Source organism: Gopherus evgoodei, chromosome 4 (genome assembly GCF_007399415.2).
Source record: "Gopherus evgoodei ecotype Sinaloan lineage chromosome 4, rGopEvg1_v1.p, whole genome shotgun sequence".
NCBI lineage: Eukaryota > Metazoa > Chordata > Testudines > Testudinidae > Gopherus > Gopherus evgoodei.
In genome coordinates, this window is record NC_044325.1 from 39814215 (window position 1) to 39838730 (window position 24516).

Genomic DNA, 24516 nt, shown 5'->3' on the forward strand with positions numbered 1-24516 from the left:
AGCACTCAGTAACATACAATTCCCAAAGATGGAATGTAAGTGCCTTGCAATACCGAAAACAGAGTCGCTACCTCTCAGGGAGAGGGGAGCACAGAAACTAATGTACTCTATGTCTTCGTCATATAATCATTCGAGTACGACTTGAATAGCTCTCCCACTCACGGTTTGCACCTGCTCTCCCATCCTGGTCCAGGATTAATGACCTATTAGAAGTGTCAGGAGCACATGGCACTTGAAAGGTAATGAGATGGCAGGTGGAACCACACAGAATGAAATTACCCTGCAGCCCAGAGCCTTGAAACCAATAATTAGATTATAAACTCTTTAGGGCAGGTACTGTCTTTTTGTTCTGTGTTTGCACCACACCTGGCACAATGAGGTGCCATCCATGACCAAGGTTTTTAGCTATGGTGATATGAATAATAATAATTATTATTATTAATATATAACTCTGCATATGAACTCTTGCAGTGCAGCTTTCAGATGGAGCAATCAGGATAACATAGACAAGCAGCATGTGGATTCTTTCTCCAGGAGTTGGTGCAAAGAAAATTCTCTCTTCCCTGATCTAAACTCTCATTTCGGGCAGGGAGGAGTGGGGAGAAGAGGACAAGGGAACAAGCTAAGTAATCCAGAAACACATTGTCTTACAGGCAGGGCTATGAGTGATGGGGAAATAGGAAACCAAGGGATACAGAACAAACCTTGGAAAGCCACGTTTTTAGTGAAATAATCTCTACATTTCCTGGTTCTTTTTGCCACTGTTATTTTTGAAGTGTAGGGGGAAGGCTCTGTGTTATATCCGTTAGACTGGGGTGGGCAAAATATGGCCCGGTAGGCTGGATCCCACCAGTCTAACATTTCTGTCCAGCCCACAATGACTAACATTTTTCTCTGACTTCCTCTGCCCCCTCATGATCTCTGAGTCCAGGCTGCTAAAAGTCCCATGGAGCAGTAGGGCACTCAGGCAGGCTACCTGCCTGCCATGGCCTCACGCTGATCCTGGAAGCATCCAGCTGCTGCTGGCATATCTCTGCATGCCCCTGGCAGGGGGGAGGGAGGGAGGTGGCTCCGCACTCTGCCCTTGCCCCCCACACTGTCCTCACAGCTCCCATTGGCCACAAACCAGCCCATGTGAGCTCTGGGGATGGTGCTTGCGGGCAGCGCATGGAGACCCGCAACCCCCTTCCCCCAAGGGGCGCACAGAGACTTGCCAGCAGCAGCCAGCCGCAGTCGCTTCTGGGAGCAACGTGGGGCCACAGCATGCAGGCAGACTGCCTGAGCACCCTGCTGCACTGCTGGCCGGGAGCCACCTGTGGTAAGTGCTTCTCAGCCAGAGCCTGCACATCGCATCCCCTCCTGCATCCCAACCCCCTACCCCAGGTCAGAACCCCCTCCTGCACCCAAACTTCCTCCCAGACCCTGCACCCCTGCACTCCATGCCCTGCCCCAGCCCAGAGCCCCCTCCTGCACCAAACTCCCATCCAGAGCCCACACTGCGCACTCCCTCTTACACCCAAACTCCCTCCCAGACCCGGCACCCCCTCCAAAATTCATGAAGTGCCCCCCCCCGCGAAAATTATTGCCCACCTCCACCTTAGACTATCATCCACCTGTGGAAATGTAACCCCAAGCAAAATGAAAAGCACTTCTGGATAATTGTTATAGAAAGTAATAAGAGAAGTAGGAGACATGGAGGAAAAAAAAGAATCTGATCCAGAGATGTCTCAGGGAGAGAGGAAGAAAAATGTTTCCGTTTAAAATCGCGGCCTCCTGTGAACCCCTCTTCTTTTTCTTCCCCTCTCTCTCTTGCATGGTCTTTCTGTTCCCCACAGTGATCTTTTGCTGCCATCTACTGGCACATGACACAGCTGGAGATGCAACTTCCCTCCTGACTTCATTCTTGCAGACAGGTGAGGGGAGCGGGAGGCTTGAGAATGATGGAGGACCAAACATTTGTTGGTACAACATTGTCATTAACTGCTTCTCAGAATAGGGGAGGAAATCTCTCAGTCAAACTTAAAATCCAAGGCACACCATTATCCGTGGACAGCAACAGCAAAGCAAAGTATATGTTAAGGAGAGAGGGCCTGAGTGACCCCCACATTTTGGGCAAGGTGGGATTGAAACCTGTACCCAGATCCAAATTTTGCAGCTGATTCAGTCTGGTAGTGACCATATGTTGTTGTTGTGTGATGAATGGTTGTTGGCCTATACGCAATGACTTTGGTGGACTAAGTCTAGTTCCCAGGGAGATGTATGTATATCACCACCTCGCTACCCCAGCTCACAGCAGAGAAGCCAGAAAGAAATGAAAATATCATTGAGGTAGGGGGAAACTTGGACTGTTTTTGCATGTGCCCACATCATGCCTGTTCTGTGGACAGAGGGCTCCACACCAGTAAATCCAGCACCTTGTGCCAGCATTAAATTCACATTAAAAATGTTTAGAAAACAAAGAGAAGCCCACAAACAAAAGCATGGCTGTTACTTTCAAATGTACATGGGAAAATGAACCCACCTATCGAGTATTTTGAAAGTCAAATCATAGACAAAATGAACAATTCTGTTTGATCAATGGGATTATCTTGTTTGTCTACTGTAACAAGGTGAGGCCACCAGGAACTTCACAGCTATACTTCACTATACAACCATGGGATGCAAGTTTGTAGAAATTTTGGCGGTGCCCAGAACCTGCACCCCCAACTCTGCCCCCCCAACTCTGCCCCCTCAAACACCGCCTCCACCTGCCTAAGGCTCTGAGCAGGGTTTCAGGGGGGAGGTCTAGGGTGCAGGTCCTGGGCTGGGGATTAGGGTGCAGGAGGGGTGCAGGCTTTGGGAAGGAGTTTGGGTGCTGGGTGCAGGCTCCAGGCTGGGGCACGGGGTGGGTGTGCAGGAGGGGGTGAGGGCTGCAGGCTTTGGGATGGAGTTTGGGTGCAGGCTCTGGGCTGGTGGCGGGGGTGTAGGAAGGGGGAGGTGGTGCATGCTGGGGCAGAGCATCAGGCTGCAGGGGAATGAAGGTTGGGGCTGAGGATGAGGGGTTCATGATGCGGGGGGGCTCAGAGCTGGGGCAGAGGCTCAGGGTGTGGGGGGATGAGGGCTCTGGCTGGGGCAGAGGATTAGGGTGCAGGGGCATGAGGGCTCTGGCTGGGGATGAGGATCAGGGTGCGGGGGGATGAGGGCTCTGGCTGGGAATGAGGATTAGGGTGCAAGGGCATGAGGGATCTGGCTGGGGCAGAGGATCAGGGATGAGGGTTGGGGCTGAGGATGAGGGTTTGGGGCTGAGGATGAGGGTTTGGGGCATTGGAGAGGCTCAGGGCTAGGATAGGATAAGGGCAGCCTGCCTTGCCATTAGTGGATGGCAGGCACTAGGACCCTGGGGCAGCAGACAGCAGTTCTGCAGGGAGTCGATCTCTGGCAGCGCGAGGAGCAGGCAGGGATGCGGCGGAGGGGGGATGCAGGGGGAGGGGTGGAAGGTGGAGGCTGGGACCCGCTCCAGGCAGGAACGCGGCGGGGCGGGGCGGTGGGGGGAGACCCACGGGGCCGGGGCTGGGACCCACTCCAGAAAGAGACGCGGCAGCTTGGGGGAGACCCACAGGGGCCGGGGGCCGATCCAGGCGGGGCCGGGGGAAAGACCCAGCTCCAAATATTGCTGGAGCAGGGCACCCGGCCCTGAATATTCCTGGAGCCCAGGCAGCTTGAGCCCATATAACCCGCCGCCTATGTACACAACAGGCTTAACTTCATAGTCACAGTGCAGTTAGGACCAAGACCCTCCTACTCCAAATAATTCACATTTTCCCCCACTTAGAGCTACGTGAGAATCTCCATTAGCAGTACAGAGCCTATGACTCATGGCTGAGTAGCTCTGATTCCATTCAGCAGACAGCAGTGGTAAATAAACACATTCCTCTGGTCCTTAAATCAATCTGAGGGTAAGGCTACAGTTCAAGGTGGGAGTGCTAAAAATAGAGTGCAGTGTGTAGCCATGTTGGCAGAAGCGGCTAGCTGTCCCAAGTACATACCCATCTGAGACCCTAGCACAGATAGCCCCTCCTGCCACCACAATTACACTCTATTTTTAGTGCATTAGCTCAATCAGAGCTAGCATGGGTATGTCTCCTTGAGCTGCGAATTTCACCCACTGCTTGAAGCATAGACATACTCTGGGACATGGTTCATTCTATCATTGAGGTCTATACACACACTAACATTAGCTAATCATGTTCTCAGTAGGACCTGTATGGGCTTTTTTCTCTGTGATACTCAGATACTATGAAATCAGATACTATGAAAACACAAGTATCATAACACCCATGTGTGTTAGATATGTACTTTCCTCCCCATTTTACAGATGGGGATTTGTGTCAGAGAAAGATTATGTAACTTGTTTAAGGTCAGATATTAAGACTGTGGTACATCAGAGCGAGAGCAGGTCTCCTGAGTCCCAGACAAGTACCCTAAGAGCTGAACCATCATCCCTCATGCTAGCCGTTGTCTCATAGAGGATCACTTAGGGATCCCATCTGGCTGTCACTGATTCATTAAATAGCATCATCACTACAGGGAAAGGCCTGTTGTGGCCTACAATATATAAAACTATATCTCTGCCCTGGATTTGGTCTGGAGCAGGTAACCCGACGAGCATCTCCATGAGAGAAAGGGGCTGCTTGTCAATAAATCATGATACTGTCCAGCGGGATGCTTCCTTCTCCTTTTTCATTATTATGTATGGGTGGCAGGGAAACCTGAAGCATCAGTGTGGAGATCGCAGACAAGAATTAAACTAAAGGGATTATTTCTGTGACTGGCTTCACTTGTTTAGTATCTTCTGACGAATTGTGCAGCAGGAATTTTTGTTTTACAAAATGGAATTAAATCTGTGCCTGGAGTGAATGGTAGAACTATTTACACCTCCAGGTTACAAGGGTAAGTGGAAGACACAAGGGACTGGATATGGAGCCCTTTGCCCAAAGGACATTAGGTCAAATCCTCTCCAGGCTGCTAATGAGACTGAAAATTATAATTCTACTAGTAGTTGAAATCTCGTGCTGTCACGTGAATGTAATTCGTAAAGTCATGTGTGTGAAAGAGCTGAAAATGGGGGGAGGGTGTTCCACGCACTGTGTTGTAATGAGCACTGTTGCTGTTTGAATATGTCCCCCAAAGATTGTGCATAAAGCTTCCCCTGGATGCAGGTGCAACTACTTCTTTGTTACCCCATGTAGCTGTTGCTCTGACATTGTGTGATCAATTGGCACATCTCAACTGCCACAGAACCTTTGGACACATGATGAACTAGGGCTAAAGCACTGACTTGGGCCTCAGGAAATCGAAGTTCAGTTCCTGGCTCTGTCCCAGACTACCTGTGCAACTTTGAGCAAGTCCTTTCATCTTTCTGTGCCTCAATTCCTCATCTATAAAATGGGGATGACAATAATACTCCTCCTGTCTGTCTTGTCTGTTTAGTTTGTAACACCTTTGGGACAGGGACTGTCTCTTATTCCATGTTTGTATAGCACCTAGCACAATGTGGCCTTGATTTTGGTTGGGCCTCTAACAGTACCATGATGTAAAGAGTAATAATTATCATGTATTTAGGAACAGAATTTGGTCCATTCTCTTTCCTTTATATCTGCAAATAATATTTTCCCCCGAAAGATCCCAAACATCATATGGACACCTCCTCCTATAATGCAGCCACTTCTAGGATGAAACAAAGCAGCTGCTTAACAGTGCACAGTAACACCACATAGCATTCAAGGACAGGAAATGAAGAAGAATCCAGTATCCAACTAAACTGTAATTGGATGGAATATAATTAACCCAGAATGGAATCTGTTAAGGAGATGGAGATTACAAAATGCGCCATAGAACCTGGCACTGGCAACTGTCAGAAGACAGGATACTGGGCTAGATGGACCTTTGGTCTGACCCAGTATGGCCATTCTTATGTTCTTAATGCCTTAGGGCTGAGATCTTGGATTTTTCAACACATCCGAAAGACCTGTGTAAACTTCATTTCCTCCCTTTTGAATCTGGCAGATACAGATGCAGAAAGAAGAACGTACTTAGGCCTGTGTGCTTTATGCTGCTGCCCCACATACAACTGTTAGACCACCACAGCAGCAGTAACAAATGAGATATACCAAGAATGAGATATACCAACACTGCCAATTGTCAAAGCAAATCAGCACACAGTGACTCCACCTAGGTATTTCTGTAATAGTGAGACTGGGAGAATACTCTGGCTCACACTTCCAGCTGTGGGGAAGTCTAAGGTTAGTACACTGGGCTATAATAAAGACATTTATGGTGCCAGTGGACTCAAAACCTGCTAATGGCTTTTCCTCACACTGCTGTGTTTATCAGCATACATTGCTTTGCCACTTGTTTTACAAAGAAACAGAGGCAAACATGTAAAAGATCATGGGAAAGAGAGAGGCCCATTCTACAAGGCTGGGATCCAGATCTGAACTTCTCCCAATATTCAGTCTGGAGTTTATTCACAGTTATCTCTGGCATGAGGTGATGTTAGGATTTTGGTCAGCACCAAACTAACAACTCAGCCTGGGTTATTGGCGGGGAGGGGTGCAGTGCTGCTGGAGGTGCTACATTTTGATTGAGATGTGAAACCAAAATGTTGATCACTTATGGAGTTCAAAGCCGATGTGACAGTTTGTGTATGAATAGCGGTTCAGAACTAGTGTATTGCATTCTTTCTACTCACATTCCCCCTGCAGTTTCACATGAATATGATGGTATGTACTTTTTGTCTTAAACTATTGCAGAGAGTTGTTGTATGCTGTTAAGTGGGTGCTGTGTTTCTCTCCAGGGATGGTTGATGTTCAGTGGTGGCTAAAATTATTCCTTTTATACACAATGTAAACCAATATAAGCATCCCTTTACGTACACCATATAATCAATGAAGATTGCACCTTTCATCCAAAGAGCTCAAAGTTTTAGACAATGTAAATGCCAGTGGATACCAAAAATAAAGAAAAACATCTCTCTTTTTCTCACTGTTTATTGCTTCACTCAACGTTGAAACTTGCCGTTTGCTCTAAATGATTGTTTTGCTCTGCTGTAGGAGTGCTGGAGAAAGCATGAAAACATAACCTGTTTACCACTGAGCACCTTTCAGAGGTATAGTATATTCTAATACAATTCCAGAGCTTCTGAGTGGTATTGGCAGCCTTGCTACTAAAGTTTTCTATTTATAAAAGCTACTTATATTTTATTGTCAAAGGTTCCTCTAATCTCCCAAACACGTGAGAGAGTGGGAGGAGGAAGTGGGAAGGATATGAGGGAAAGTGCACTGTAAAAGTCTGACTGACAAGTTTGCAGTTTAGACAAGTAATCCAGGCCTCTTTAATAGCCACTATTTACATTTTTTTTTAACTTCGTTGCAGTTCAGTGTGTGGTACATTGCACTTGAGAGAGAACACAAATTTGTCCCCTTAAGATATCAATTAAAATAGCACAGATCCCTTGAACATCATGCTCTGACATTGGGTTCATTATGAACTCAGAGGGAACCCAGCCAGCTTCCCTTGTCGTATCACCAGTATGACAGATTGGTGTGCTGCCAACATCAGTACTGCTCCAAAGCCAATCTGTAATGAATCTGCTACAGGCAACAGACGTAAGACATACTTCAGATAGTGCCTTAAGAGTACTTAAGGCATTAGCTGAAGCAATCTTGGTACCATTAGTGATTATCTTTGAGAATATGTGGAGCACTGGAGAAGGGCAAACATTGCACCAATCTTTAAAAAGGGGAACAAAGACTACTTGGGGAACTATGGACAAGTCAATCTAACTTTGATACCTGGAAAGATAATGAAACAAACTACTCAACAGTCAATCTGTAAGCACCTAGAGGATAATAAGGTGATAAGTAATAACCAACAAGGGTTAGGCAAGAACAAATCATATCAAACCAAACTAATTTCTTTCTTTGACAGGGTTACTGGCCTAGTGGATGGGGGCAGAGGGGGCGGAAAGAGTAGACATGATTAAGGTGATGTTTATGTCATGGAGGTCACAGACGTGACATTCTCTGCTTCAGCCCCAGAGGCTGCGGGAGGCTGGAGCTGGCAGCCAACAGGTCCTGGCAGAGTTCCAGTGACAGGCATTAGGAGCAACAGACGATGGGGGCCCCCTGCAAGGTTCCAGCAACAGGTAACAGACTCCTGGTGGGGTGCTCCTCGGGGTTCCAGCAACGGGCAAAAGCCTCATGCGGTGAGGTGGGGGGACACCTCAGGCAAGCAGCTGGGGGTGTCCCATTTTCTCTTTGGGAAGTATGGTCACCCTGCAGCTCCCAGCCATCATGGGCGGAGGGGGGACCCCACAGCTTCTCACCACCACGGTGGCGGGGGAAACCATGGAACTGCAGCAGCAAAAGTCACAGACAGGTCAAGGCTTCCATGAAATAAAAATTCTAAAAATAATCATGACAAAATCGTAGCCTTAAACATGATATATCTTGATTTTCATAAAGCTTTTTGTCCCACATTACATTCTCATAACCAACCTAGGGAAATGTGGTCTAGGTTAAATTACTATACAGGGAGTCCATAACTGGGTGAAAGATCATACCCAAAGAGTAATTATAAATGGTTTTCTGCCAAACTGGGAGGAAGTATCTAGTGGGGTCCCACATGGATTTGTCTTGGGTCTGGTACTATTCGATATTTTCATTATTGACTTGGATAATGGAGTGGAGAGCATACTTAATCAATTTTCACATACACCTCTACTCTGATATAACGCGACCGGATATAACATGAATTCGGATACAATGCAGTAAAGCAGCACTCTGGGGGGGCTGGGCTGCACGCTCCTGCAGCTCAAAGCAAGTTCGATATAATGCGGTTTCACCTATAACACGGTATGATTTTTTGGCTCCCGAGTACAGCATTATATCGGGGCAGAGGTGTAATACCAAACTGGGAGGGGTTGCTAACACTTTGGAAGACTGGGTTAGAATTCAAAAGGGCCTTGATAAATTGGAGAATTAGTCTGAAATAACAAGATGAAATTCATTAAAGACAAGTCCAAAGTACTTAACTTAAGAAGGAAATATGAAATGCACAAATACAAAATGGAGACTAAATGGCTTGGCAGTAGTACTGGTGAAGAGAATCGAAGGATTATTGTGGATCACAATTTCAATATGAGCTAACAGTGTGATACAGCTACAAAAAAGGCTAATATATTAGGATGTACTAACAGGAGGGTGATATGTAACACACAGGAGATTATTATTCTACTCTATGTGGCACTGGTAAGGCCTGAGCTGAAGTATTCTGTCTAGTTTTGGGTCCTACACTTTAGGAAGGATTTGGACAAATTGGAGGGAGTCCAGAGAAGACCAATGAAAATGATAAAAGGGTTAGAAAACCTAACCTATGAAGAAAGGTTTAAAAACACTGAGTATGTTAGGCTTGAGAAAAGAAGACTGAGGGAGGACACAGTAACAGTTTTCTGTATGTTAAGGGCTGTTATAAAGAGAACAATGATCAATTGTTCTCATTGTCCACTGAAGATAGGACAAGAAGTAATCAGTTTAATCTGCAGCAAGAGAGATTTAGATTAGCTATTAGGAAACACTTTCAAACGATAAGGATAGTTAAGAATTGGAACAGGATAGTGTAGGGGAAAATACCTCTTGAGTACCTCCGTGCATCTGGGTGCAGTATTGCAGTCCTTTTCCACTCCTTTATATGCTCTGTCGTTGCCAGTCTTCTGTGGCTTGGTCCTCTAGCAAGATCACACAGGGTAGCAAAGAGTCCAACAAGTAAACCTCTATCTGCCCTCACCAGAGTCTTCAGCCCCATTCTAGGCACTTTAACTTCAGCCATTTGCTTAGGCTTCCAAAAAAGTCTTGTCCCTTTCTTGGGGTTTAGGTTAGGCTCCCCCCACCACCCTTCTCAGAGGTTATGACACTTTACTCATGGCCAGTGGGGGAAGCCAGGCCCATCCACAACTCCAGCTTCCATGCCACGGACCCTATTAACAGCAGCCATATACCATTCACTTTGATTAAGTGCTGTTACTTCCTCAGGCCTCTTCCTACCAGATTCTTTATCTTGACCCTGAGCTAATGGCCAAAGTTCTCAGATCTCTCTCTCCCTGAAACCCCAGCTGTGCAAATGTCACCAGAAGCTAGTGCTCAGGCTCCTGTGGCCAGAAATAGAGTAACCAGACAACTCAATATTAGGGGCTTTGTCTTATATATGCAATTATACCCCCCACCCATAGTGTCCCAAATTTTCACACTTGCTATCTGGTCACCCTTGCCAGAAGATCAGCTCTCTTCTTCATGCTAGGGACCACCCTGCTAAGCCCCAGCTGCTCCTTTTATCTGAGCCTACTGGGCTCTGATTGGCTGTCACTAGCCCTTCCAGCCCCTGGAGAACCAGGTCTCTGTAGTTTCCAAGATGGCTGCTCCAGAGAGGCCTCTTCGGGCAAGCCTGGAGCTTCACTGCCCCACATCATTGTTTCCTGGTATGAAATAGAGTAGGATCATGGGGCCTCCTGTAGGGAGCCAAAAAGGTAAGGTTACCCCATCACTGTTACCAAGAGATGTTGTGGAACCCCCATCATTAGAGATTTTTAAGACCAGGTGGGACAAACATCAGTCAGGGATCGTCTAGGTTTACTTGGTCATATCTCAGTGCAGGATGGATGAACTACTAGATGACCTCTTGAGCCCTACCTTTCTATCATTCTGTGATTCTATAAGAATTATATAAATTTCTCTCACACGCTAGAATTCTGGGCCTAGAACTCTAATCCTCTATCTCCAAAACCAGATACCTGTACTACTTGAGCTAAAAGAGGACTCTATTAGGTCCTGATCCTGCAAACATTGATGCATGTACACCACAAGTGGCTGCCTTGATTTCAGGGGTAGTAAAGTTAAGCACACGTGTAAGCCTTTGTAGGATCAGGGACTTGGCTAGTAGCAGTAGTTGATCATTTACTTTCACTGTGAGCTGCTAATAGAGGTCAACATTACTTATACACAAAACCAGTACATTACAAACTAACCAAAGCATTAATAGGTTTTGGAGCATTGTCTCAGAAGCAGATTATGTTAGAGCTAGACAGAAATTTTTAAATGTAAAATACAATCAGGAACATTTTCAGTTAAATTGTTGCACGTATTTTTCTCCTGGCTTTTGATCAGCTATAGAGCCAGTTGAATTTTTTTTCTAAATTTCAGTGTTTTTTAAAAAGTCGAAAGCAATTCAAAAACATTTCATGAAATTCCCTGTGCCCATTTTTTTAACCCATTCTAGTTTAAGTCAGCCACAGTTGGCTGTGATAAAACTGCTTCCTGGCTTTGTGATCTGCTCCTCCTAGGCCCTGGTACAAGCAGATTATAATACAATAACTCCTCACCAGGGCTGGCTTTAGGAAGTGTGGGGCCCGATTCAAATACCCGGCGGTGGTCCAGGTCTTCGGTGACAGGTCCTTCACTCGTTCTGGGTCTTTCATGGCACTGAAGGACTCGTCACCGAAGATCTGGAGTGAGTGAAGGACCCGCCGCCAAAGTGCCGTTGAAGACTTGGATTGCTGCCGGGTGAGTAAAATTTAAAAAGTTAGGCACTCTTCCTTAGGGCTCAGGGGCCTCTTAGGCATGGGGCCCGACTCAGGGGAATCAGCCTAAAGCTGGCCCTGCTCCTCACTTAACGTTGTAGTTATGTTCCTGAAAAATGCGACTTTAAGCGAAAAAATGTTAAGAGAATCCAATTTCCCCATAAGAATTAATGTAAATGAGGGGATTAAATTCCAGGGGACAAAATACTATATTATATATATATACACACACAGAGTATAAGTTTTAAACAAACAATTTAATACTGGCACACAGTGATGATGATTGTGAAGCTTGGTTGAGGTGGAGGAGTCAGAGGTCTGGGCTAACTAGCCGGGGGTGTTGAACTAAAATACGCAACTTCAGCTACGCGAAGTCAAAGTATATTAGTTCGACTTACCTTGTCCTCATGGCAGCGAGTCGACTGCTGCGGCTCCCCCGTCGACTCCGCTTACTCCTCCTGCCGAGGTGGAGTATGGGCGTCGATTAGCAGATCGATTTATCACATCCAGATGAGACACGATAAATCGATCCCCGATACATCGAACACTACCTGCCTATAGATGTACCCAGAGGCTGGGATATTTCCCAGGGAATGCCTTACTGCTAAATGATGAACTAGCAATTGGCTGAGCCCTCAGGGGTTAACTCTTACACTCTACAAGGCAGCAGGAATGGAAGGAGGGGAGAGAGCATTGCAGAGACACACCCTGTAGATGTGCATTTCCCCTTTAAGTACATTGCCTTGTTAATTAGATAGGCTTGCTGAGACCACAGTTGCTGCTGCCAGCAAACTCCCTCTGTCTTGAGCAGCTGTTGTGTGTCCCCCCCTGCTCTATGGAAGATGGGGTAAGTGGGGTGCAGGAGCGGGGGGAGGGGGACACCCTGACATTAGCCCCCTCTTCCTCCTCTCCCTCCCGCACAGCAAGTAGGAGTCTCTGGGAGCAGCTCCAAGGCATAGGGCAGGAGCAGCACATGGCAGTGGGGGGAGGGACAGCTGCAACTGCTAGCCTGCTGGGCAGCTGCTGCACAGGGAACTTAGGGGACCGGAGAGCTGATATGGGGAGCTGATGAGGAGCTGATGGTCCTCCCTGGTTCCAAGCCCCCACTAGCAAGCTGCAATGGGCTGCTCTTCCTGCAAGCAGTGGACAAAGCAGGCAGCTGCCAAACGATCTTAGAAGGGAGCATTGCACATTGCACAACTTTAAACAAGCATGTTCCCTAATTGATCAGCAATGTAACAATGAAACCACATTAACCGGGAGGACTTTAAAGGAGGAGTTATTGTACCAGTGAGGTGTTGTAACTCTGTGCACAACAGCCAGTCAAAATTCACAAAGTAAATATGGAGTAAATCAGGCTTCTGACAGTTGTTAAGACCTAGGTAATAGAACCCAGGTCTGCAAAACCTGGCAAAGCTGATATTCCTATAGTGCCACTAAGAGGCTCTGCAGTGGTCAGGGAGTACTGTGGAGAGTAGGCACTGCAGGACTTCCCATCCATGAGACCCAGAGTGACAGTACCCTGTGGCCCTCTGACTGGCCAAGTATCCCTACTTAACCCCAGAGGTTGCCCCAGGAAGTTGTCTGGGCAATCACACAGACTTCAGCCTACTGCAATGTCAGACCTTGCCTTGTTGCCCGATCTCTGACTTCAGCCTTATTCTGACCCTGATTCCTCCTCCCAATTCTAACCTCATACTACCTCTGATCTCTGCTTTGTGACCCCAGCCTGACTTTGACTCTTGTTTATGGGACGTGGCCTTGCAATTCCTCCAACTCCTGTCCCGTGACTCCCATCCATGGTAGGCAGACCTCAGCCCAGCTGTGACTGCTAGGCAAGACTGCCTATGCCCCGGTCTCTTACAACAATGTACCTAGTGGAAAAACAAGTTTAAGAAGTTAAAAAAAATGGAGTAGTATTTTCCCTGTGAGATAAGGAGATATTATGTCATGACATTTGTGTCCTGTTTCCTCTGTGACCCTGTGTCATCAAATATTGCACAATACCAGGATCTGAACTCAGAATTTAGCAATGTTGAGTACAACGACAATAACAAACAGCCCAAGCAATTCCCAAGTGTCTTGTGAATTTAAGAACAATTTCAAGCAATAATACTAGGTGTGGGTGCTCCATGTTTAACCTTAGTAGTGACTAAGACTGCTGCCAGCTGATGGCTTTTTGGTGATTGGTCTCATCAATATGACGGTCTCAGTCCTGTTCCCTATAGGCTAGTGTCCACTGTTCTGAAAAAAGCACTATTGGCACTCATGTGCAATTTTTCTGGCAATCTCAGTAGAAGCCAACAGCTGGATGGGTCACGGAAAATAAAATCCCTTCTTACCTCTAAACATAGTCCCTCCAAATCAGGGCACATTGGTGTGGCAGAAGTGGAGGAAGCTTACATTATCACTGCCTGTGCTATAACATGGCTAGGTCAATGTAAGTTTTAGGTGTAGACCAGGCCATAGAGTAACAGAGAGAAATATGGAAAGACCATAAATGGCACCTCTTGTATTCAAGCAAACAAAGATGGATGCTGTATTTTATTTTCCAAAGTATCATCCTTCACAAATGCAGTCAAACAAGTGGAAATGCGATATCTCTGCATAAAATAACACTTTGTCTCCACTTGTCACCTACTTACTGCTGACAAATCCATATAAATATTTAAAATACTTTACAATATTGGAGATATGTTGGAACTGTTCAAATAACTGTTGCCAGTACTGTTTCTTGCATTTGTAGAGTAGATGGAACAAAATTGCTGGTGGGGTTGAATGTGGTGTGGGGAGAAAGATACTGCCTCAATGCATGGGGACAGGAGACCACAAATGGACCCCAAAATTTCCCTTCACCTCCAAGCTGAACATAGAAAAAGAAGTTAGCAACAACATATTATTGAGGAATCTCCCTTCAGGAACAAGTAAAGGACCAAATCCTGATTGCAATTACACCAGCAATTGTCCAGAGTAACTCCATTGACTCCACTGGAGTAACGAACATCAGAATTTAGCCCAAGTTAACATCTACTGGGAAAACAGCCAAGTACTGATGTGTTTGGGTCACATCCTGCAGTCCTTTCACAAACAAAATAGCCATTGAAGTCAATGCAAGATTTGTCTGGGTGGAAACTGAATGAAGCCTGCAAGGTTTGGTCCTTTTTTTTCAACATGAACTTACAGGTAAACTTGTTTCAGTCTCACTTTAAATGAGAGATGATCCTGATCTGAATTCCAGGAACTCAGCCGCCACCCTTCTCCCCTGCCCTCTCCGACTCTGGATCCTACATCTGTGTCTGGATCCGGATCCAAATTTCTCAGCTGGCCAGTGTCTCAATAATGAGCCAAAACAAAACTTTGTATCCTTGACCCTTCCTCCTCTGAACCTTGAAAGGAAGATTTTAGAATCTGGATCAATATCCAAACTTCACAGCTCAGGCTTATCTCTACTTCAAATGAAGTGTTTCAACAGCTGTTCTGTGCTAAATACATGTTGACTTATGTAAGAAGGGTCAGCTGAATTCTTCCCTGACAGCTGTCTGGGATGGGGAGAGACTTCCAGAACAAACTGATTTACATGAACACACCTACTCTGCTTAGATATCCAGCAGATAGAGCAGGACTGCTCAAAATAATCGACTTTGGTTGTGTTGGGTTACAAGTCACTTTGGTGCTGAGATGGTAGGGTGCTGTTGCCAATGTTGTTGGCATTGTTGTGTGGGTGAAGGGAGCAGGGCTGTGCTTGACTATCCCAAATGAGGGGATCACCCTCAACTGAAAGGGCCCTGTTAAGCCAGTGGCTCAAATGCCAGATTCCTGTGAAAATAAGAGGGGTTGGGTCAGGTGTCCTAAGCAGGAAGTGTGGATCCTCCATCAATGGTCCTTCCTGGACTGATTTAATCTGCCCCCCACCCCCACTGTTCAAAGAAAGAGCTAAATAGGCTTCATTAGGAACCTCTTTGTTATTTTAAATCAGTGGTCGGCAACCTCTGAGAAGTGGCGTGCCAAGTCTTCCGTAATTTAAGGTTTCACGTGCCAGTAATAAATTTTACATTTACAGGGGTCCCCCAACAGAAACCCAGACTGGCAGCAGGCTGAGCAGCTCATCTCACTGCCAGTCTGGGGTCCCATCTGCCACCCATGCTGCCGGTCTGGGGTTCTGTCTGGTTTGGGGTTCAGTATGTTCCTCAGCCCATGCTGCTTCCAGCAGCTCCCACTGGTCTGGAGCAGCGAACCACAGCCAGTGGGAGCTGCAATTGGCCGGACCTGCGGACAGGGCAGGTAAACAAACCGGCCCAGCCCACCAGGGGCTTTCCCTACACAAGCGGCATCCCAAGTTTGGGAAACACTGACTTAGAATAGAGTCCACAATAAGGTATCAGATGAATGCAGTATAAAAACCTAGATAGATATAGCTGTCCATAGCATAAAAACAGCTGACTTTCCAAGTTGCCTAGGAATTGCTATAGTGGATCAGACCCAAGGACCATCTAACCCAATATGCCATATGATTCAGTGGAAAATGTAAGAACCCTGAACTAGGCAGATATGGAGTAATCTGCTCCTCCCTCCCCCCCCACACACACATAGATCTCATCCTGATCTCTAATAGTTAGAGATTGGCTTAAACCCAGAAGCACAAGGTTAAATATCCCTTCCAAATTGTTTGTTGTTGTTAATTATAACTGTGGGTATTCATGATCTAGTCTCTTTGTGAATCTTAAGTTTTTGGCCTCAACAACTTCCTGGGGTGATGAGTTCCACAGTTTAATCTCACATTGTATGAAAAAATATTTCCTTGTATCAGTTTTCAGTTTCCCACATTTTAATTTTTTACAATGCATTATATTACTGTGTACATACATGTGCTATATCCTGTTTGAAAATTGCAACTTTAAACAGAAGCTCTGGACATATTTTAGCAAATTGCTATAAAATATAACAACTACATTTATATAAGAGCATTAAAGACAAGTGATACAATTATGCTGGGCATAGTGAAAAAGAGAGAGTTCAAGGCATGTGGGCTTCATCCTTGTACCCAACACACTACATCTCTGGCTTCCAAATAACTGCTGTAACTGCCCAGCTCTTATTGTGTACTTTACCCATTTTGATCTCTGTAAATTGGTGCTATTTATAACATAGACTTTGTTTCTTATCAGTGTATTGATGGGGCCTGATCCTGTGAGATGTATTTCTGGGAACTGAGGGTACTTAGCACTTTGCAAGGTGAGGCCCATATTTATGTCCTCTCATTTTAAGTATGATAACAATCAGAAAAGTAACTATAAAAATGACATTGCAGGGTTAGGTGTTTATACTTTCTCATTGATTGCGGAACAAATTTACAAGCCAAAAAGGTGATTTTTGTCCCAACTGCTAGTACCTCATACTCATCTGAGGGTCTGAAAATCCAGCAAGGGTCTGTCTGTCATTTCGACATTATCAATGAATATTTGGCAACTGAAATTAATCCGACAATTCAGTTGATGTGCATGATGCCAAAAATAATCTGTCTCCCTTTCCTGTCACTGTATTGGCTCTGCAGGGCTAAGAGGAGTAAAAACTAGATTTTAATCAGCAGCTATGACTTGGAGCAACAAAAGGAGCAGATAAGCTGAGTATGAAGGTGCCACTTTAACAGTCACTGTTCTGATTATTACTGCACTTTAAGGGGAAAAAAACAATAAATGGAGTTAATGCTAAAAATTACCATGAAAAACCTATTTCACCTCAAGTTAAGGGACAGTGAGGTTACTGATTCTCACAAAGTGAATAGGGAAATTGCAGCAGGTAATGGGCCTAACAGATGATCTGAGTGCATTTAAGCAGATAAATTAGACAGAACATTAAAATTTATAACCGACCTAATGTTTAATTTCTAAAAAAAAAAAAATAGGTTAGAGCCACTTTTCCAAGCTGTGAAACAAATGAACACGTTATCTGTGAAGTCTTTATTGTCTAAACAAAGAGGGACAATTTATTTCCAGTGTAAGCTCATTACAGCCAGGGAAGTTATACCAGGGAAAGACTTGGCCCAGAATGTTTAACAGTTTCTAGAAAGAAGGCCTTTTATATATTATGCATCTAGTCACACAGAGACACTTGCTTTTCTCTTTCTCAGCAGATGTGTCATGCAGTTTGACATCTGCTGCTTTTCCTGCCGAGCCATCTCTCCTGCTTTAGCTGATGGCTAGACAAGTGGTGTCAGGAAAGTACTCTCTGTGCCTCTTTGCTGAAAGCAATAGCGGAAGCCAGCAGTGCTGGACAATACTAAGTGACCTGGGACTGTGAGGAGAGGAGTTCCTGCTCTCTCTAGGTGTAGGAGGTTTGAGCTGGTATGTGATGTCTTGCCCAGATAGCAGCCAACCTTGCAAAGATAGGATATGCTTATTCCCTTGTTCTCTTTCCTTCTGCCAAAGACCTGTATGTCTGCCATGTTTCATCTCTTTACTGGGAGGGATAATCAGATTAGACCATGTATATGTTTTAACAACACCTAGCACAAGGCCTGACCTTATTGCCCACTAAGGGCTACCATGATATAAATGTTCAATAATAATTAATAACAACAACAACAACAACTATGGAATGGTCTTGCTTGTAGAAACAAAGTTAAACTGAGTGAAAAATTTATGATCAAGAATGTCCCCTCCTCCCCTCATGGGGGATACCAGAGATACTGGAGGAGGCAGAGCCAGTTTCTTGAGGGTTGAGCAGGAATAACTTTTAAATATCAGCTGGATGTATCCCACTGCATCTATTTCTTGCAGTTTTGGATTTCAGTCTTTCCTGTCTTCTACTTTTCTTATCTTGCTCCCAGCAATACCCTTCAGTGGCAGGACACTGTGTAGCCTTACCCTCATCTGTACTGTCATAGTTTGTTTTCATAGCATTTACCTATTGATCCTTCTTTTAAACCCTCTTGCATACAAGCTCAAGGGATAACTCCACAGTGCAATGTATCCAGGCTCTTTTCTTCCCCTACCTCTGCCCCTGCATACCAAATGGATCACCTTTTCCATACACATAGTGGAGATAATCATTGCCAAACCATCGTCTATCCTAGTCCTAGTGTGAAGGAATTTCAACAAAGTTGAAACTTTTCATCATCTAGATCTGTTTTGCAGGAACAAAACCTGGGCCACCTATAAAGTCAGAAAGCAAATTCCCAGTGTTTCTTGGCAACTTGTTTTTCCCGGAGCTATGTCAGGTTCCACCATCCCACTCAATATTTATTTCCCATCCTGTGATTCAGACATTATAGGGTGACCACTAACCTCCTGGAGTTGCCAAGAAATACATGCTCACAGATTTAAAGCAGTAAACCTGAGGGAAAACTATTCCTTTGCAGGCTTCTGGCACTCGGTTCCTTCTAGAAGTTCTCTCTCTCTTATTCCACTCTGAGGGTAGAGTGCAGATATTTAATGAGGCAACATCCAGTTGTGCAGCTCCAATTTACACAGAAAACAGATGCATTACACTGGATGTCCTACCAAAAAGTAATCTTACCCTTCACTGGGCCACTATACCAGCTGCATGCTCTTCAGAGTTACCTGGCAACTGCACCATATGATTTCTAATGTAGTGGTTGGACACTAGGACAAGCCATAAAGTCCTGGAGCCATGCACATAAGCAGTAAAGCTCACAGTTTATGTAACTCACTATTTGAGTCTCAGTTTCTTGAGAAAAGCCCCCTGCCCAGTAACGTGGAATACAACAGGAGCCGGGATACAAAGGGCACAGTGTATCACTGAGTGTACAACAGGAAAGGTTCTTGACTTGTACGAAGTGAGCGTGCTGCCTTCTACAGGGTGGGATATATCAGACAGTGTGTGCGTATGCGTGCGCTCTGAAACTTTTTTCATTTTCCTTTGATTCTGCAGTGACACTAGTGAGAATACTAAATTGCAGCCATGCTTCAGGGCATAAGCTGATCAGCAGCTGAGATCACAACACAGTGTTTGCACAACTGAGTACCCAGTGTAAGAAACAGAATAATGTGGACCCTTGGTCTGTGCCAATGTTTACAACTCTTAGGTTCCTGTTCAGTATCTCACATTCCTCCTAAATTTCTGGGAACCGCAGGTGCATCACTGGGGTCACTCATGGAGCAGAGATGAGGCTGTAACTTAATGTGGGGCATGTAGAACAAAGCAAAGCTATCAGCAAGTACAGCTTGATTCTGTGCAATGTCATAGCCTTAAATAAACTGTCCATATGGAGAGACATTTCATATCTGATTCCAATGTATTACTACGTGCCAACCTTAAAAGGCACAAAAAATCCCAGAAGGAATAGATCTTGGCATGATCAAACTCATTTGCAATGCATCCCATAATTAAAGACTTTAAAAGAAAAAGAGGTAGGTTTTGTCAAATGTATTATTAAAGCATAATGGTGTCCCTGAGGTCACAATTAGGAAACTGATTAAAAATGTTTGAGTTAAAAGAAGCTGCAGGTAGGGATTTCTGCTCTCAGCTGTTTTGAATTAGCATACTGATGGAACCACAGTTCCAGCTTGGAGGAAAAGCACAGGATAGGCTCATGTCTTGCCAGGCCAGCAAGGGGCTCTCTGACTGTTGGTGCTCTCAAAATGTTGGTGTTCCAGTCGGAATAAAGGATGAGTCATAATGCCAGCAATGAAAGGCAATAAAGAAGGAGGTCATAAACTGAGGTACAATAGGCACATTCTGACTGGCTGATAGATAGGGCAGGGGTGGTATAACTGGAGCTGTGCAACATAATTGTAACAAAATGTGATATTGTTACAATGTGAAATGCAGGCTAGGTTCAATTCAGGATCCTTCTAACAAAACTCTGGCCAGGGTTCCAGAGTGGCTTGGGTTCTGGCACAAGCCTAGGGCAATTTGATACTAAGCCCAGGGTCCAAGTTTCCGAATGGGCCTGGAGTGGCTTGGGTTTGGAGCAAGTCTGGGCTGATTTATACCTTTGTGTAGAAACCATAGGAATTCTTGGCTTCACAGGTTTTGTCCCCAGACCAGGGCCCAAACCTTAGTGGTTTTGGCTAGTGTCACTTTGATTTTCAATTGTTTCTCAGGCCCACCCAGAAACACTAAGGCTGGCTCTGCTTAGTATAATGTTGAGCCCTCTTTGAACCTGGGACTAAGGAGGCCACTGGTGATTCAAGCCCTTTCTGTGCTGTGGGTGTATCTGCCATTGCTGTGGGGGCAGTTGGTGAAATGGGAACTTCCCATCTGTATGTAGTATATAGTCCACACTCATTACCCCTGCCAGCTACTTGTGCCCACCACTGCCTCCCTGCCCAGCCAAGACCTTAGGGTGACCGGACAGCAAATGTGAAAAAGCAGGACAGGTGGTAGGAGGTAATAGGAGTCTATATAAGAAAAAAACCAAAAATCGGGATTGTCCATATAAAATTAGGACATCTGGTCTCCTTACAAGACCTTGAAGAGCTGCTACTGGGAAGAAGCCTGGTGATCTGCCTCTTTCTAACCCAGTCACCAATGCCACAACGAGAGGCATACAAAAACCTGTCCGCCACCCTGCTGCTGTTGTGAGGAGCAGCTGCCTAGAGGGGAGCCATTTTTAAAGATGCTTCCCTGCAATGATGGGAAGAAGGGCATGTGGGGAGGGGTGTGGATGGAACCATTGATGAATTTGATAAATTGTAAGGAATGGGGTAGGAAAAGAGTCTTGAATGGGTGGAGCTGGGGATGAGAGAAAGAACAAGGAACTGATTCACTGTTTTGGAACTGATTCACTGTATTTGCGCACAGACTGGCTAACCTAGTAAGGAGGGCTTTAAACTAGGTTCGACGGGGACAGGTGAGCAAAGCCCACAGGTAAGTGGGGAACAAGACCTGGGAGATGGGTTGGAAACAGGAGGGAGCACGGGCTATAATGGCAGAGAGGAAGGAGAGTCAGGGCAAAGCTGGGAGGCAAGATCAAACCAGTATCTTAGATGCCTTTATACAAATGCAAGAAGTATGGGTAATAAGCAGGAAGAACTGGAAGTGCTAATAAATAAATACAACTATGACATTATTGGCATTACTGAAACTTGGTGGGATAATACACACGACTGGAATGTTGGTGTGGATGGGTATAGTTTGCTCAGGAAGGATAGACAGGGGGAAAAGGGAGGAGGTGTTGCCTTATATATTAAAAATGTACACACTTGGACTGAGGTGGAGATGGACATAGGAGACGGAAGAGTGGAGAGTCTCTGGGTTAGGCTAAAAGGGGTAAAAAACACAGGTGATGTCGTGCTGGGAGTCTACTACAGGCCACCTAATCAGGCGGAAGAGGTGGATGAGGCTTTTTTCAAACAACTAACAAAATCATCCAAAGCCCAAGATTTGGTGGTGATGGGGGACTTCAACTATCCAGATATATGTTGGGAAAATAACACCGCGGGGCACAGACTATCCAATAAGTTCCTGGACTGCATTGCAGACAACTTTTTATTTCAGAAAGTTGAAAAAGCTACTAGGGGGAAAGCTGTTCTAGACTTGATTTTAACCAATTGGGAGGAACTTGTTGAGAATTTGAAAGTAGAAGGAAGCTTGGGTGAAAGTGATCATGAAATCATAGAATTTGCAATTCTAAGGAAAGGTAGAAGGGAGTACAGCAGAATAGAGACAATGGATTTCAGGAAGGCAGATTTTGGTAAGGTCAGAGAGCTGATAGGCAAGGTCCCATGGGAATTAAGACTGAGGGGAAAAACAACTGAGGAAAGTTGGCAGTTTTTCAAAGGGACGCTATTAAGGGCCCAAAAGCAAGTTATTCTGATGGTTAGGAAAGATAGAAAATGTGGCAAAAGACCACCTTGGCTTACCCTTGAGATCTTGCGTGACCTACAAAATAAAAAGGCGTCATATAAAAAATGGAAACTAGGTCAGATCACGAAGGATGAATATAGGCAAATAACACAGGAATGCAGAGGCAAGATTAGAAAAGCAAAGGCACAAAATGAATTCAAACTAGCTATGGGAATAAAGGGAAACAAGAAGACTTTTTATCAATACATTAGAAGCAAGAGGAAGACTAAGGACAGGGTAGGCCCACTGCTCAATGAGGAGGGGGTAACAGTAACAGGAGACTTGGAAATGGCAGAGATGCTTAATGACTTCTTTGTTTCGTTCTTAACTGAGAAGTCTGAAGGAATGTCTAATATAGTGAATGCTTACGGGAAGAGGGTAGGTTTAGAAGAGAAAATAAGGAAAGAGCAAGTAAAAAATCACTTAGAAAAGTTGGATGCCTGCAAGTCACCAGGGCCTGATGAAATGCATCCTAGAATACTCAAGGAGTTAATGGAAGAGGTATATGAGCCTCTAGCTATTATCTTTGGGAAATCATGGGAGACGGGGGAGATTACAGAAGACTGGAAGGGGGCAAATATAGTGCCCATCTATAAAAAGGGAAATAAAAACAACCCAGGAAACTACAGACCAGTTAGTTTAACTTCTGTGCCAGGGAAGATAATGGAGCAGGTAATCAAAGAAATCATCTGCAAACACTTGGAAGGTGGTAAGGTGATAGGGAATAGCCAGCATGGATTTCTAAAGAACAAATCATGTCAAACTAATCTGATAGCGTTCTTTGATAGGATAACGAGCCTTGTGGATAAGGGAGAAGCGGTGGATGTGATATACCTAGACTTTAGTAAGGCATTTGATACAGTCTCGCATGATATTCTTATAGATAAGCTAGGAAAGTACAATTTAGATGGGGCTACTATAAGGTGGGTGCATAACTGGCTGGATAACCGTACTCAGAGAGTAGTTGTTAATGGCTCCCAATACTGCTGGAAAGGTATAACAAGTGGGGTTCCGCAGGGGTCTGTTTTGGGACCGGTTCTGTTCAATATCTTCATCAACGATTTAGATGTTGGCATAGAAAGTACGCTTATTAAGTTTGCGGACGATACCAAACTGGGAGGGATTGCAACTGCTTTGGAGGACAGGGTCAAAATTCAAAATGATCTGGACAAGTTGGAGAAATGGTCTGAGGTAAACAGGATGAAGTTCAATAAAGATAAATGCAAAGTGCTCCACTTAGGAAGGAACAATCAGTTTCACACATACAGAATGGGAAGAGACTGTCTAGGAAGGAGTATGGCAGAAAGAAATCTAGGGGTCATAGTGGACCACAAGCTTAATATGAGTCAACAGTGTGATACTGTTGCAAAAAAAGCAAACGTGATTCTAGGATGCATTAACAGGTGTGTTGTAAACAAGACACGAGAAGTCATTCTTCCGCTTTACTCTGCGCTGGTTAGGCCTCAACTGGAGTATTGTGTCCAGTTCTGGGCACCGCATTTCAAGAAAGATGTGGAGAAATTGGAGAGGGTCCAGAGAAGAGCAACAAGAATGATTAAAGGTCTTGAGAACATGACCTATGAAGGAAGGCCAAAGGAATTGGGTTTGTTTAGTTTCAAAAAGAGAAGACTGAGAGGGGACATGATAGAAGTTTTCAGGTATCTAAAAGGGTGTCATCAGGAGGAGGGAGAAAACTTGTTCACCTTAGCCTCCAATGATAGAACAAGAAGCAATGGGCTTAAACTGCAGCAAGGGAGATTTAGGTTGGACATTAGGAAAAAGTTCCTAACTGTCAGGGTAGTTAAACACTGGAATAGATTGCCTAGGGAAGTTGTGGAATCTCCATCGCTGGAGATATTTAAGAGTAGGTTAGATAAATGTCTATTAGGGATGGTCTAGACAGTATTTGGTCCTGCCATGAGGGCAGGGGACTGGACTCGATGACCTCTCGAGGTCCCTTCCAGTCCTAGAGTCTATGAGTCTATGAGTCTATGAGAAAAAAAAGGGCATTCCACCTAGGGAATGTCACTTTTATTACTGTTTGAGGCACAATATTTTTGAGGGAGCCCCTGGAGGGAGTGGCCCTTAGCAGAGAC

The 24516-nt window shown here is 45.0% G+C and overlaps 1 long non-coding RNA gene across 1 annotated transcript; it reads left to right on the forward strand.

The window, feature by feature from the left end:
• The first annotated feature begins 9556 nt into the window (after positions 1 to 9556).
• LOC115650275 lies at positions 9557 to 24260 on the forward strand. Its single transcript, XR_004000047.1, has 3 exons — positions 9557 to 9657; positions 10423 to 10428; positions 24247 to 24260. It is a non-coding gene; the product is annotated as an uncharacterized LOC115650275 (long non-coding RNA).
• The last annotated feature ends 256 nt before the right edge of the window (positions 24261 to 24516 follow it).